Source organism: Ovis aries, chromosome 2 (genome assembly GCF_016772045.2).
Source record: "Ovis aries strain OAR_USU_Benz2616 breed Rambouillet chromosome 2, ARS-UI_Ramb_v3.0, whole genome shotgun sequence".
NCBI lineage: Eukaryota > Metazoa > Chordata > Mammalia > Artiodactyla > Bovidae > Ovis > Ovis aries.
Genome location: NC_056055.1, coordinates 60211417 through 60227675, shown reverse-complemented (window position 1 = coordinate 60227675; position 16259 = coordinate 60211417).

Here is a 16259-nt window from a genome sequence, read left to right as displayed (position 1 = left end):
AAGTAAACATAGAGGTTAATGTCAATTCAGCTGGTCTGTGGGGTTGTGTGGTCTCTTGACACATGAAGAGGGTCTTGCCTTCTGCCCTGTGTTGCTTTTTATGCAGGAATGTCCCGAGTGATATACTTTGCAGGTCCTCATGAAATAACAATATACTGGATGTGATTAGACAATTCCCCAGATGATGCAATATCAAATTGATCTGTTTCTAACTTGGTTAGAGGTTTCTGCTGCAAAAACTTCTTTTTCCCTTGGTTGTTTTCTTTATTGAAAAATTCATGGGACTCAGACAACCACCCCATTGAAGTGTAGAATAACCTATGTGTAGAGTAACCCTTTAGGTACATTCTTTACATCATACCTACTTATTAGGAGCCCGTTACATTTTTTTTGGCTGAGAATCAGATTACTCAACTGGTAGGTATAAAGGCATGTTTGTTTCACAACTACAGCAAGAATATTTGAAGAAGTAGTGAGGGGGGCGGGGGTACAACCCACAACAAAAAGACCAACTCTACAATCTATTTTTTAGCTTAGAATAAAAATCCCCCTTTTCTATGTCCAGAGTTGTTTCTATGCCAGCTGACTTCTGGAAACTTACACACAAACATTTACTTAAACTTAAGGTCATGCCACAAGTTAGTAGAAACTGGGAAATTTCAACTTTGATGGACACAGCTGCTAACTAAGCATTTGCTGGATTTTATAGCAAGTCTGAGAGGCATATCATTTCAAGTGACTTAAAACACAGCATAAGAACATTATAAAAATATATAGTGTTTCTCTTCTAGATTGCCCTCTATGTTTGAGACATTTGAATAACTTTGTATAACTGTGGTTAAATTTCATGATGTTGAAACCAATTCCCCTAGAAACCAAGTTCCCCTACTGGGCTTCTGATGAACCTCTCTATCCAAAACTTTATTACCTTTCTTGTCCTGCCCCTGTTGCCCTCAGGGTTGAGCAGTATCAGGGAAAACAGGGCACTGAAATCAAGCAGGGTTTAAAAGGTATAAAAGCTGCTTAGTGTCCCCAGTTTCTTGTTTGTTTAAAAAAAAAGGGGGGGCTTTAGTCTTCTTGATCTTCCCAAGTTCCAAAGAGCAGGTTCAAGCAGTTGATGGTTAGAACAATAGAGTGGCATATTTTTGGTTCCTCCTGAAGGGATATACATGGCAATCTGATGTATATCTTGAGTTGTTCTGCAGAAGCCAAGACCCCAGCCCATGGTAGGAAATGCTATCTTCAAGCCACAAGCACATAGATCCCAAACTGGTTGGAACCAGAAAGTTGATGATTGAGATTCCCAAAAGATCACTGATATCTTGCCACCCATAAATCAGAAAGTCACAAACTGATCACCCACCCTAAGAACCTCTCCCCTAACACTTAAAAAAATTTTTTAATTTTATATTGGAGTTAATTTACGATGTTGTGTTAGTTTCATGTGTACAGCCAGGCGAATCATTTATATCTATACACATGTATCCTTTTTTCAAATTCTTTTCCCATTTAGGTTATCACAAGATATTGAGTAGAGTTCTCTGTGCTATACAGTAAATCCTTGTCTTAGTAATCCCTTCCCGGAAAGCCACCGGGGAGTTCAGGTCTTTTGAGCATGAGCTGCCCATTTACCTGGCTTTGTTATTGCTGTTCAATCACTCACTCATGTCTGACTTTTTGCGACCCCGCGGACTACACCACACCAGGCTTCCCTGTCCTTCACCATCTCACAGAGCTTGCTCAAACTCACGTCCATTGAGTCAGTGATGCCATCCAACCATCTCATCCTCTGTCGTCCCCTTTTCCTTGGGCCTTCAATCTTTCCCAGCATCAGTCTTTTCTAACGAATCGGATCTTTGCATCAGGTGGCCAAAATATCGAAGCTTCAGCCTCAGTATCAGTCCCTCCACTGAATATTCAGGGTTGATTTCCTTTAGGATTGATTGGTTTGGTCTCCTTGCTATCCAAGAGACTCTCAAGAGTCTTCTCCAACACCACAGTTCAAAAGCATCAATTCTTTGGTGCTCAGCTCTCTTTATGGTCCAACTCTCACATCCTTACATGACTATTGGAAAAACCATACCTTTGACTAGATGGGCCTTTGTTGGCAAAGTAATGTCTCTGCTTTTTAATATGCTGTCTAAGTTGGTCATAGCTTTTCTTCCAAGGAGCAAGTGTCTTTTAATTTCATGGCTGCAGTCACCATCTGCAGTGATTTTGGAGCCCCCCAAAATAAAGTCTGTCACTTTTTCCATTGTTTCCTCATTTATTTGCCATGAAGTGATGGGGCCGGATGCCATGATCTTAGTTTTTTTTTAATGTCGAATTTTAAGCCTTGTTTTGCGCCCTGCAAATAAAGCCTTCAATTCAGTTCAGTTCAGTTCAGTCACTCAGTCGTGTCCGACTCTTTGCGACCTCATGAGTTGCAGCACGCCAGGCCTCCCTGTCCATCACCAGCTCCCGGAGTTCACTCAGACTCGCATCCATCGAGTCAGTGATGCCATCCAGCCATCTCATCCTCTGTTACTTTGCTGCAAACACCTGCTGTCAGCATTGACTTTTTGCATGATGGGCACACAGGCCCCTACTTGGTAACAGAACCTTCACCCCAGACAATTTAAAGTCCTTTCCAACTTCCTCTACTCCACTGTTATTTTTCTACCCTGGTGGGAGATTTGAAGCATGGCCTCAGTGTACCTGGGGTTCAGACGTTGGAGAATTCTTCCAGCCTAGTTCCAGTAAGTACCTATGCCTTTAAAATCACAGGACCACAGACACTAAATCGGAAATACTATTGTTTGTTAGAGTTAAAGACATTTTAAGGAGTATTTGGCTTCACTGAAGGAGGAACTTGGGCACCAGGGAAATTGATTGGGGCCGGGAAATACATACCTAGTAATAATAGCTACAATTTATCTTCTGCTTACCATGTCCCCAGCACCTGTTATTTCACTTTAATCTTTACCTGTGAGGTAAGTACTTTTTATCCTTCCAAGAGTTTAAGTAAATTGACCAACATCACACATCAGGTATATTCTTTATCTTAGCCTTCTCAAGAACAGGGAAATTTTGTTGTTCATTATATCTTTGAAATGTAAAACAAAGCTTGGCATGCAGTAGGTGCTCATTAAATATTTACTGAGTGAATGAATAAACAAAAGAATGTAATAATCAAAGTGAAAAGGGTAGGATTAAAACGTGGGTGTTTCAGACCTTACTGTCTATTGTCTTACTCTATCTTTACCACATTCCATAGCGTTCTCACAGGGTAGGAATGGATGTCCTTCCAGCATGATGGTTTTTGTGCTGAAGGCTCCCTCCTACGGGCTCCTCTCCCAGTGGGTGAGGCTGTTGAGGCCAGTGGACAGTAGCTTGCGCCTGCCGACTCTGATTTTGTCTAGGGCATCCTCCAGGTATTCTGTCCTGGAAAGCCTTGTGTTGCCACCTCTGAGTCTTCTAGTGTAGAGAAGACAGTAAATTGGGCATTGTGGCACAGGGAAACAAGCTGGGTGGTGAGAGTGGATAGAAGACTCAGCCCCAAACTGAGGCAAACCCACAGATCACGCAAACTTTTGAAATGACATGAACATATAGATTTCCTTTTTCTTGTGCAACTGCTATTTGTCAGCACTTCTCTCTGTTTGCTGAGAACTAGTGGGTGGGAGGACAAGGGCAAATCATACAGTGCAAATGAAGACGTTAACTCTCAGATGGCCTGAATGACTCTTTTGTCAAAGCAGAAGATGGGAACTTCCCTGGTGGTCCAGTAGCTAGGGCTCCACAGTCCCAGTGCAGGGGGCCCAGGTTCAATTCCTGGTCAGGGAACTAGATCCCACATGCTGCAGCTAAGTCCTGGTATGGCCAAATAAATAAATAAAGATAAAATTAAATATATATATATATATATATATATTTTAAAAAGCAGATATAATACTACTAACAGTTATCCTTGTAGTTGGAAGAAACAATATTATTTGTGTTGTTGTTGATAGGATTGGGAAAAGCAAAGAACCATGGTGTCTACTTCTGTTTGAGACTTCTGAACCCAGTCAGGTGACTTTTTGGTCCTTTGTGTCATGTGGGATCTTAGTTCCCTCACCAGGGATTGTACCTTAGTTCCCCTGCAGTGGAAGCTTGGAGTCTTAACAGGACCACCAGTGAAGTCTCAAGTCCTATGTTTAGAATTCCATGGAGTAGAATGTGCAGATTTCTTGAAATTGGCTGAGCTTTTCTTTCTTAAGGCAAAACATAAAGGTGAAGTGGAAGAGAAAGTGCAGCAGAGTAGAGAGTGTCTGAGCCCAAGGGGGCTTGGTATTGTGACTTGGGCAATGGTATCACGGGTGTAAAGGAAAAATCAAAGATCTGGATGTAGGTTGTGTAAAAAAGAAAACAGAAACAGCTGCCGGATGCGATGGAAAGTAAATAAGCTTTGGTGGAACAGAGAGCTGTGTTTGAATTTCTACTTTATCAAGTACTGGCTTTTTAATTTAGAGTAAATGCCTCCATCCCTGAGCAGAACTCCTAACTGCCAATTTGGTGCCTCAGAAAACTGATATAAATGGTGTCTGAATTGCTGTTGTCATTGATGTGTGGCTCGTTGGTGGATTTGACTAATAATACACCTTCATTCTAGCTTCCTATTTTCAAGAGTTATTCTTACTTAATATATGTCTGCTCTCTCGTTCCCTGCTGCTGAAGCAATGTGGATGATGACAAAGAAGCATATGAACTAGTTTTTAGTGGCACAATTATTATTTAAAATGTTTCTCCTTCTGATTCTGATTGTTCAGAATTAGACTGCTTTAGTCACCCTTCTGGCATTACTTATTTTCCTGTGATACTCAACTTCTTCTGTATAATGGAGAATATCCTCTATCTTGCTTGATATGCATTAGGTTCTAAATAAACAGCTATAATAATGATGACAATTCTAACAAGGATTCTGTGAGACTGAAGTCCTTCAAAGGCAGAACTTACTAACCTACTTATAGAAAGGACAGGTGCTGCTGATTGCTGTAGAGAGAGCTTTCTTGAACAACAAAATTGAAAATAGGGTTGCCTTCTATAACCAATTCAGTGGTGTTGGAAAGTTTTACTGCTTTCTGGACAATTTTCTTTTTCTTTTGGATATAGCAAGTTTTCACCCCCAAACACAGTAGCTATAGAGTCTATAAGAACTACTAATTTGACGTTATAGTTTTGGGCAAAGCCATGCTCACCAATTCACTTGACACAACAGTTTCTACTAAGAGAACATCATTGTGTGCCATGTGTGAACAAACTCATATATTTTGTTTTGCATATGTAAGGTGGGCAAGAAGGATGAATGGGGAGCATCTTCTTAGACTCTTCATGCCTGTTATGCATGTATATTATTAGCATATGTTTCAAAGCAGTCTCTAAATTGTTTTTCCATGTTACAATCTTAAGTGCATTTGAGTGCAAGATATCTATAAGCCACAGAAGTTGAAAACAGTGTAAAACAGACAAAGCATACATCCCAAGGACGTTTCCCATTTACCTTCTTCTACTACCCACCATCCATTCTCCAGACTGTTTTTCCTCTGTTGATCACTAGAGTAGTTTATGTTTTCACTAGTTTACGTTTTATGATTAGTCTTCATTTACTTTCAACTTAGCCTGTGTTATTTAAACTTATCTCCAATTGTTTATTTTCTATATTTGGAAATCACTGAAGTATCTTGTTTGGGTTATTTAAGCTAGAATACATCATAATTCTTCTCATTAAAATTCATGGAAATTTTTTTTTCATACAATAGTTTTGAGAGCATCAGGGTTTACAGGATGAGTTAAATTTATGAGGTGAAGAATAGATTGGAGAGTTAAACAAAAAGATTTGTATTCTGTATTGATATGTCCTAGCAGCTCTTAAGTGCTGAAAGCTTTTATAAAGGGAGAGGAGAAAAAGACCGTAGAGTGGTTACTTGAGTTTTTGACAAGACATAGTAGTACATGATAATCTTGGACAAGGGCAAAAATGCTCTTTGGGTTTTCCTCCTACCCAATTCATGCTCCGTTCCTTCTCAATCTCTTGTATTGTGTCTTCTTGATTTTCTTGACCTCTCAATGTGAGGGTCCCAGATAGTGATATGCTGGTAAATGTTTAATATCTGACTCCATGAGGGGAAAAAAGCCTTGATTGTGGGGTTTGCCAATTTTCATGGTGCAAATACCGCCATGTTGGCTGATGTCAAGCTATTTGCATCATGTTATGGAATGGGGATCTGGGAAGAGATGCACTTAATCAAGTCTCACCAGCAGCTCACCCCTAGCTCTAGAATTTAATCAAACTTTTTTTGGTAGTCATCTCCTAGGTGATCTCCCCACATTCCATGTCTTTAAATGCTACCCCCATGCTGATGAATCCTAAATTAGATCTTATACCCAGTTTATCCGTTTGCACATATTCATATCCAGCTGCCAACTTGACGTTTTCATTTGGATGTCTAATAGTCATGTGAAGTTTAACAAGAATAAAACAGCACACTTGATTTCATCCCCGCTTCCCTTCACATCGTCTACCATCTCAGTACATGGCATCCTCGTTCACCTGGTCACTCAGTTCTAAACCCTCAGAATCATTCCTGACTCTTTCTCTCTCTTATACATCACATGCAACTCATCGGCAGAGCTTATTAGCTATGTTTTTAAAATTCTTTCCAGATCACACTGTTGTGCGTCCGTCTCCAGTCCCTGCCCTGTTACATAAGCTTGATTTCTCTCTATGGTGGCATCCGTGCCTCCACTCTATCCCTCTGCAGTCGGTTCTCTACATGCGGCCAGAGTAAGTCTTTATGATAGAAATCATATCTGGTCATTCCTTTGCTTAACACCCCCCCCCCAATTAGCTTATCATATTGGGAATAAAATTCAAACCCTGTCACCTCCCATAAGGCTTTACTGCTTTCTCTGGCCCTTACTACCTCTCCAGTCTCAGCTCTCTTGACTCTGCCTTTTGCTTGGGCTTTCTAGCTGCACTGGTCTGCTTGCCCTTGTGAATACACCAAGCTTGTTCCAGCTCCAGATATTCTTATTTCTGTACCCTCTGTGTGGAACTCTCTCCCCGAAGCCCTATCCCATATCTTCACATAGTCAGTCCACTTCATTTAGAGTCTTACTCAAATGTTACCTCGTAAGTGAAGACTTTCTTGATGACCACATCACAAAGAGTCCCTTTCAATCCCATCTACCAACCCTATAGCCACTCTATCTTCTTTCCATATTTGTTTTCCTTAGGGCACGATCACTATCTAATTTACATTACTTACAGATTTGTTTCCATGAAAGCTAGATTTGTCTTATTGCGTGCTGTATTTCCAGCACTATGAAGGTGGCATGCACACAGTAGGTGCTTAATAAATACTAGATGAATGAATAGATGCAATGAGAAATGAAGCCATCTATTTCCACACAGCTTACTGTCTGTATCAGGGGTTGCAGACTTTTCCCGTAAAAAGCCAAACAGTAACTATTTCAGACTTGATGGCCATACAATCTACATCACAGTATTTGAACTGTGTTTGTAGTGTGAAAACAGCCACAGACAGTACTTAAAGGAATGAATGTGGCTGTATTCCAATAAACCGTTATTTTCAAAAACAGGTCACAGACCGGATTTGATCTAGATGACTGTGGCTATAAAATTCTGCTATCTTCATTAACATGACCTTGCTTTTCCACTGTCTTCATCATCATGACTTTTCTACTCCAGGAAATTCTTGCTCAAGATAATAAAAGTTGCAAAAAGCTTTGGAAAGACTCAATTGAGTGAACATTCAACTGCTGAGCTTTTCACTGAATAGCATCATATGCTGGTTTTCTAAGACTCTTCAAAATGTATTGCAAAACCCTCACACTGCTGTGTCTCCCAGTCCTAAACTATTATATCACAATCCTGCATTGAAAGACCTGCCTTCAGTCGGACCTCAACACTTCATAAATATTGAGTACTTTAACTTGATTCTCCCAACCCTGAGATGCTGCTAAGACTCTATCAAGGTGGCAGTCTTCCTGAATACAGTAAAAAATAACTTCACAGCTATTTGCTGGCATTTTCAAGGAGTAGTCGTAATGAAAGATAATCAGAGGAGGTTATTGTATTATTTCTGCTATCATAATTTCTTGGCCCCAAATTAAAGGACATATTCATTCATTCAGTCATTCAATAAATATGTATCAAGGTCTTATTACACATCTGCCTCATACCAGCCATTCCTGATATGAGTGTATAAATACAAATCAGACAACTGTGCTCTGTGTAAATATGATAGAAAAAAATAGTCTTTTCCTCTACTGATTTGATGCCTTTCATGCTTAGATTTTTGAAATTTAGAAAGTTGTGTCACCAGGGATTTTGACAGAGAAAGAAAATTTTGCCCATTAAAATTGAGGACTTCTTGGTTTGCCCTCAGCTTTTCACGTCTCTTTTTATCCAGTCTCTTGAGTTCACTCATCCAGGAGTCTGCAACTCACAGTGCATATGGCCAAAAGTTTTCTGGAGGAATGCCAAGCATGGCTGAAGCATCAGCTTTCTGACTACTTGGGGGAAAAGTGGCCTCCATTGCCATCATCGTTCATAAAAACTCTGGAATTTATTTCACAAAGAGCTCATTGAGAGCTGACAGACCTGCTTCAGCCGTTCCTTTATTCCCATGGAGAAAGCGTCAGAAAAACCAGCCGACTGGGCTGTGCCAATTCTGCGCAGGCATTGTTGGAGAGTCTGGGCCTTGTGGGTAATCGGTGGGCCTGGCTGCCCTGATGGGCGGAGGTGTCAGAGGAGCCCAGAAAGCAGCCCAAGACTCGGAGTCAGGGCCTGACTCTGCCAACTGAGCAGTCACTGAGCCACCCAGAGCCTCTGTGTCCTCATCTTGGAAAGGCAAATGGGAAAAAAGAGCAGCACATCACAGGAAGCTGTTGTTCATCAGCTGAGAGAGTGGAGCCTAGATTGTTGTGTAAACCTGACTCTCCTCACAAATGCCCATCATTATTATTTCATTAAGGCAGTGGTTAGAGCTGGCATTTCAGTAAGTCTACAAAATCTGACCCCCCCATAAGTGTCTTCCTTGCAGTGCCAGAATTTCTGTGAACAGAAAAAAAATAATTTCTGAGAAAAAAAAAAAAAACAATCTTTTTTTGTTGTTGTTCTCTTGTTGTTTAGACTTTTTGAAAATGCAGGCACCTTCCAGAAGGCATAATACATCAAAGCAACCCAGACCGAAACTCACAGGGCTTCTCGAATGTTTTCTTTCTCTCAGGAGGGATCAGATAGCTACGGATGGATAACGAAGACAGGGATTACTAAAAAGTCGGGAAAAGTCATTTAAAAAGGAGGAATAACCTGCTGAATAACAGAACTGTAATCGCCTTGCAGATTATGAGCATCAGTGGTTTTTGAGGTGAAATGTTAGGTAGGTTCCTTTTACATAAAACAGAAAAACAAAACAAAGCTAGAGTGGGAGTTTCACACATTATCACAGCCTCTTGCTCATGCCTCCACAACCCTCAAAGGCCCTCTGGAGTTTCAAGGCGGTGAGGAGCAGAATTGGAAAACCTCTGCTCCTTGGCCTCCACCTTGTCTAGCAGAGGACAGTGCCTCCCAGAAGAGAGATGGACAGACAGCCATTCTCCTAATGTAGGGCTCAGGGCTGTACCTAAACACAAAATAATAATGATGAACATTTGATGTCTTACGATATGCCAGGCTTTTACCTTAATTGTGCAATTTAATCTCTAAAACAACCTTGAGCACCAGATACTCTTTTCCTTCCAGTTTTACAGATAAGGAAATGGAGGCTTAGTATAAAACAGTAAGAACTCAGGCTGAGGCATGTGTGACTCTAGGGCTGATGTTCTGCACTACATTGAACTCCATATTTCCTCCCATCATATTGTTTCCCTGAAGAATATTTTTGTCTCTTTCTGACCCTTGTCACCACAAATGTCATCTAGAATGTCTATAGATTCTAGACGTGATTTCAATAGAGATTTGTCTGCAACAGATGATGTCTTCAGTCTGGATTTATGTTTTGGAAGGAGAGAGAGTTTGACTCAAAATAGAAAGTTCTTTTTTGGGTGTAACAAGTAAGTGAGTCTACAGGCTTAGGCACAAGCTGAGGTTCTATTTTCCTCACATTTTGCCAACTTTGGGTCATTATTTTCTTACTTTTCAAGTTTAGCATAAGCGTACTGAATAAAAGAAGAGGGGAAAAGTTGACATATTGCAGCAAACAAAACACCCAACCTTAAAATCTAAAATTCAGATGGGAGAATCATTCTGCAAAGCAAAATAACATTAGGTTCATTAAAAACAACCCCCAAACTTAGCTCATCATGGAAACTTTTAGGTGATCTCTAGCAGAGAGAAAGAGAAAGAAAGCAAATGAATAAGGACATTCTTCTTTCAGTTTAAACAGCGTCAGACAGAAGCGAAAAAATATTTGATTCTCTTATTGGCAAGAACGGATAACCATTTTCGTATTAGTCACCAGCAAAGTCATCATTCACTTGGTTCTGACAGCTATGAAATTATAAAAATAATAGTATTTCAGAGCTCTGAAAATTCTGCCCAAGGATGAACTGACCTCTCTTAGAGATAGGATGATGGGAAAATGGAGCAACTGACGGCCAAGCACTGCACCCTGGTTTTAATGGGTTATTTGTCTCATTCCTGTCCATTTGCAAGAGCTCTTTGTATGGTAGAAACCCTAATACCTGGTGTTGGCATTACTCATTTCTTTGAACCGTATTTTTTGTCAGTTGGTTTTTACCTGGCACATTTTCCAGATTTGAGTTTTTCATTTATTTATGGTTAAGTATGTCTAAGTCTTTACAAATATGTTTTGGGATTCCAGTCCCAGTTAAGATATTCCTCATCTCTACATGGTATATGCCCTATGTTTTCTTATAGTATTTTGTTTGTTTGTTTGTTTGGTTTTTAATTTGCATTTAAGGCTTCCTTTTTTATGTAATTTATACAACTTTGTATTTAATTTTGTTGTGTTAATAAGTTTGGGATCTCTTCCAAGGCAGTTTTTAGTCATAATGATGATGGTGAGCATCCCTATATAGTTTCTGTTTAATTGAAATGGTTTTAGCATTTTGCACATTAGGATATTATCTGCCATCAGTTTGATAAATAACCTTTACATATTAACTAATTTCTTTAATTCTTATTTTACTCATGGGAATGAGTACATTTTAAACATCTAAAAATATGATCATATGGTTTTCTGCCTTCAAAGGACTGGTATAATAGATTGTGTTTAAACTTCCTGTTACTGAACCACCCTTGACTTCGTGGAAGAAGTCATGATTTGGTTTTTATTTGTTTTTTGGTATATGACTAATTCTACCTGTTAATGTTTTATTTAGATTTCGCAAGTCTATACTTGAAATATTCTTTAATTTTCTGTTTTATCTTTATCAGCTTTAAGTTTATTTTGACTTTATAAAATGAATTGGAGTCTTTGTATCCTTTTCTATGGCTCAGAGTAGTTTAAATAAAATTAATATTTACTTTAAGGATTAGATAAAATTCAGTTAGAAGTTCATGCCTGGTAAGTTTTTAAACATTTGTATTTCCCTTCTCTTTCCCACCCAACTTTAAGTACCTAGATTTTTCTAATATAATTTAGTGTTTTAATTTTATGTTGTCATTTGAATTATTCTTATGAATCTTTTAAATCTTTCAAGAGCCCTCATTTGAACTTACCTATCTCTACTTATTAAGAGTCTATTATTCGATATATGTGTATACATACATGTATAAAAACGCATTGCTTACCAGTTACTCTTCTTTTTTTATTAATACCTTTTTCCATATTGAGATTTATATTCTGATTTATTTGATGTTTGTTTAGTCTTTTTCTGAGTATTTTCCTCGGAGTACCTCAGAGGTATGCTGATGTGCTCTCTGAAAGCTTGCCTGTCCTTCCTCATATATATTTTCTTTCACTCTCACAGGCTAATGAGATAATGCCTGGGTATGGAATTTCTCTCAGTACTATATAATGATACTTTATTGTTTTCTGGCTTCCAGCTTTGTGGTCTAATATGGTACCTGTTCTGATTATTTTCCCAGTGTAGGTAACATGTTCATTCTACCTGGAAGCTTGCAAAATCTTCTCTTTATCCTTAGAATTCAAGACTTTCATTGAAATTTGGCTAAAATATGTCTTTTCTCACAATGCTGCCTTTCTTTAATGACTAATAATATTGAACATCTCTTTATACATATATTGACTATTTGTATATCTTTGAAGAAATGTTTATTCAAGTGGTATATTTTTAATTGGGTTATTTGCCTTTTTATTGTGGCTATTGTGTGCTATGGAGAAGGCAATGGCACCCCACTCCAGTACTCTTGCCTGGAAAATCTCATGGATGGAGGAGCCTGGTGGGCTGCAGTCCATGGGGTCGCTAAGAGTCGGACACGACTCAACGACTTCACTTTCACTTTTCACTTTTCACTTTCATGCATTGGAGAAGGAAATGGCAACCCACTTCAGTGCTCTTGCCTGGAGAATCCAGGGGACGGGGGAGCCTGGTGGGCTTCCATCTCTGGGGTCGCACAGAGTCGGACACGACTGAAGCAACTTAGCAGATTGCGTGCTATATGCTTGTGTTGGATATTTGAACCCATGACTTTCTAGTGTTTTCTGGATTTCATTTTTCATCAGTGATCACATTAGCAACAGTAATGAAGTGAAGAGGAACTAAAAGCCTCTTGATGAAAGTGAAAGAGGAGAGTGAAAAAGTTGGCTTAAAGCTCAACATTCAGAAAATGAAGATCATGGCATCTGGTCCCATCATTTCATGGCAAACAGATGGGGAAACAGTGGAAACAGTGTCAGACTTTATTTTGGGGGGCTCCAAAATCACTGCAGATGGTGACTGCAGCCATGAAATTAAAAGACACTTACTCCTTGGAAGAAAAGTTATGACCAACCTAGATAGCATATTCAAAAGCAGAGACATTACTTTGCCAACAAAGGTCCATTTAGTCAAGGCTTTGGTTTTTCCCGTAGTCATGTATGGATGTGAGAGTTGGACTGTGAAGAAAGCTGAGTGCCGAAGAATGGCTGGATGGCATCACCGACTCGATGGATGTGAGTCTGAGTGAACTCTGGGAGTTGGTGATGGACAGGGAGGCCTGGCGTGCTGCAATTCATGGGGTCTCAAAGAGTCGGACACGACTGAGTGACTGAACTGAACTGAACTGAAGGAATGAGTGCTATATAGATAAGAAGAGATTTAAGGCTGGAAAATGAGAATGAAAAAGCAAAGGAGGCTGAGAGAAGGCAGTCTGTGAGATGTGAGGAGAACTAAGAGAGATGGGTGACCTAAAGCCCAGCGAAGACAGCGCCTCCAGAAGGAGGGAATGCTCAGTTTGGTCAGGGGCAGCTGAGATGGAGTAAGTTGAATTGGAGAAGGGACCATTGGATTTGCTGATAGGGAAGTCACTGGTGGAGCTGATGAAAACTGCTTGGCTGCAGGGGTGGTGATGAAAGCTTGACTGGTGTTGATTCAAGAGAGAAGTGAATAAGGGATTAAGCATTTTTTCTATTATTATTATTGGCACTTCAAATAAAAAGGTTGTTATATTTCTTAATACTGAAACCTAATCATACCCTGGTTGGTAACTTCTGCTAATTTAAAATTAACGACTATGAATCAAACAAACAAACAAACAAACAAATAAACCAGCTATTGAAGACACCCACGAACACACTTCACAGAACCAAGTACAAAACATACTGTGATCCTCTGGGATTCCTTTTGGAATATTTGTGTAGAAAAGTGGGCAGTTTTAGTGGGAAGGACAGCAGAGAAATGGGGCAGAGAAATGAGGAAGTGAATGGAGAATCTTTCTTTTATGAATCGGGGGAATATTACAGCAGAGGCAGGGAAGAGAAAAACATTGATACTGCAACAGCAAGATGGAGCCAAGTTCCGGAGCAACACCATTGTGTAGCTGAGAAATCTAGCCACAAGTGGCAGGGCTGACCTCAGTTAAGGGACCCACGTTTCAGCCAGACAAACCAGAAGAAAGGAAGTGCATTCATGTAGCAAGGTGGGGACCTTGTGAAGGCCTGGGTGGGGATGTGTTCTTGTGCTTTGTCCAGTTTGGACTCAGCGATGTCCGTCCGCTTGTTTACTGGTTTTGTTTGTTCTGAAATTATTTCACTTAGAGAACAGAGTGTTTTGTGTGCTACACTTGAATCTAAGCACTTTAAACTGTTTTCATATTTAAGATATGATCTTCCTTCTATAGCAGTGCTGTTTCTCTAGGTATGTCTTCTGCTTATTCGTGTCCATCTTCATCTCTCTTACTGTTGGTCTCTTCAGATGGGTTGTATTTTTCTTTGCTGCTTGTTGGGGTTGAGCTCTAGTAGTCTGAGTATCCACAGCTGCATACAGGAAGGCCTGATCTCTGTTCCATGGTTGTTTCAGTGCAGGCAGGTGCCAGTTCCTGCTGAGGAACCCAGAGGAAACTTCTTTAACTCCTTTCATCTTCTTACATCTGCTCAGACTTGGGAGCAGAGAAAACCCAGCCCACGCATGGCCTGACTTGCATCTTGTGCCTCAGGATGAGTGGACACATTCATGTGGGCAAGTTTCAGTCCCCCGCCAGGCTCTGGTCAGGATCCCCTTTCTGATCCTCACCTGGTGCTCTTGCACTGTGGTCCAGGCAGTTGTCCTCTGATGGTGGTGAAACACCCACATATATTCCTTCTCCCAGCCCCTAAAAGTTGCTTGCACCTCGTATGCTAGAGACTCCTGCAGCCGTTTCACTGAGGAGGGTCAGAAGGCAGGGAGCTCCCTTATTCCTTCTGTCAGTCACTTCAGTGGTCTACAACCCTTTCACAGTGGGTAGATTATTCCCCATGTGCCAAGCACTGTGCCCATTTCTTGCAGTTTGTCCTGCAGAACATTAGCTGGGCTATTAATAGGTACTAATAGCTGTGTTATGGGAAAGCTGACTTTATACTTAGTTGGTTCAAAGGAAAATGGAAGAAGTTAACTGCAGGACCTCTTCTCTACTTTCCAGTACTAATGGGAGCACTGCAACAGCTTGTCACAGTTCTGACCAGTCTCAGTACTTTTTGACTGTGAATCCTTTTCTTGAGGTATAGTTAAGAGAATACATCACGGGATGATTGCTGCTGAAACACGCTTCAGAAAATGTGACGTATAGGGGTGAGCTAGACAAGCACATGTGTATTAAATGCCATACTCCAGACCAGCCTCTTTATTATGCATTTTGTGTACATGACCCCCCTGTTGCTTGACCTCAGTCCTGCGAGGCAGACAGCGCTAGGACGTTGAAACTCCAAATAATGGCAGAGTTAGGATCTGACCTTGTTCTATGATACCACCACTTCACCGCTTCTCCAACAACCTTTTGAAAATTGCTCAGAGAACTTTCAAAATCACTTAAGCACAGTGTAGCACTGTAAGTAAACCACTTCAGAAACCTGCTCCAGAGAGAGCATATAGTTTCTGGACTGCCATAGAAGAACTGTCTTTTTTGTTGTTTCTTTTCCCAGAATTTAGAGGAGAGGTTCAAAATGTTTCAGAGTTCTTCAGTGTTTTCTGTTGGAACCGTGCCCAAGCAATTCATATTAGGGTAACACTGGCTCCTGTAACAAAGATAAACAAGAATGGGTAGTAACTTAAACACAGTAAAATTTCACTTCTCATTCATTTACAGTCCAGGATGGGGTTTCTGGTTGTCGGGGGAAGGTGTTGCTCTCTGCAGACTTGTGGGACTTCATCAAATGTTGGCTTTTTCGTTTTCAACATGTTAGGTCTCAAACTACACTGTCGAGATGGTGTATTGCAGTCTCAGGGAGCACCAGTGGCACACACAGCCACTCACATTCTACTTGCTAGAACTCAGTTACAGAACATATCTAACTGCAGGGGTGCAGGGAAATATCCAGCTGTGTGCTCAGGAAGCAAAGAAAACTTATTCTTCTGGACAGCTAGTGGATTCTGCCACACCAACCCCTGAGAAAGATATTAATATTTTTTATTAAAAGTGTTTATTAATATTTTATTTAAAAGATATTAATACTAGAATTCAAAAGCATAAGTTCTTCAGCACTCAGCCTTCTTTATAGTCCAATTCTCACATCCATACGTAACTACCGGAAAAACTATAGCTTTGACTATACAGCCCTATGTCAGCAAAGTGATGTCTCTGCGTTTTAATACGCTGTCTAGGTTTGTCATAG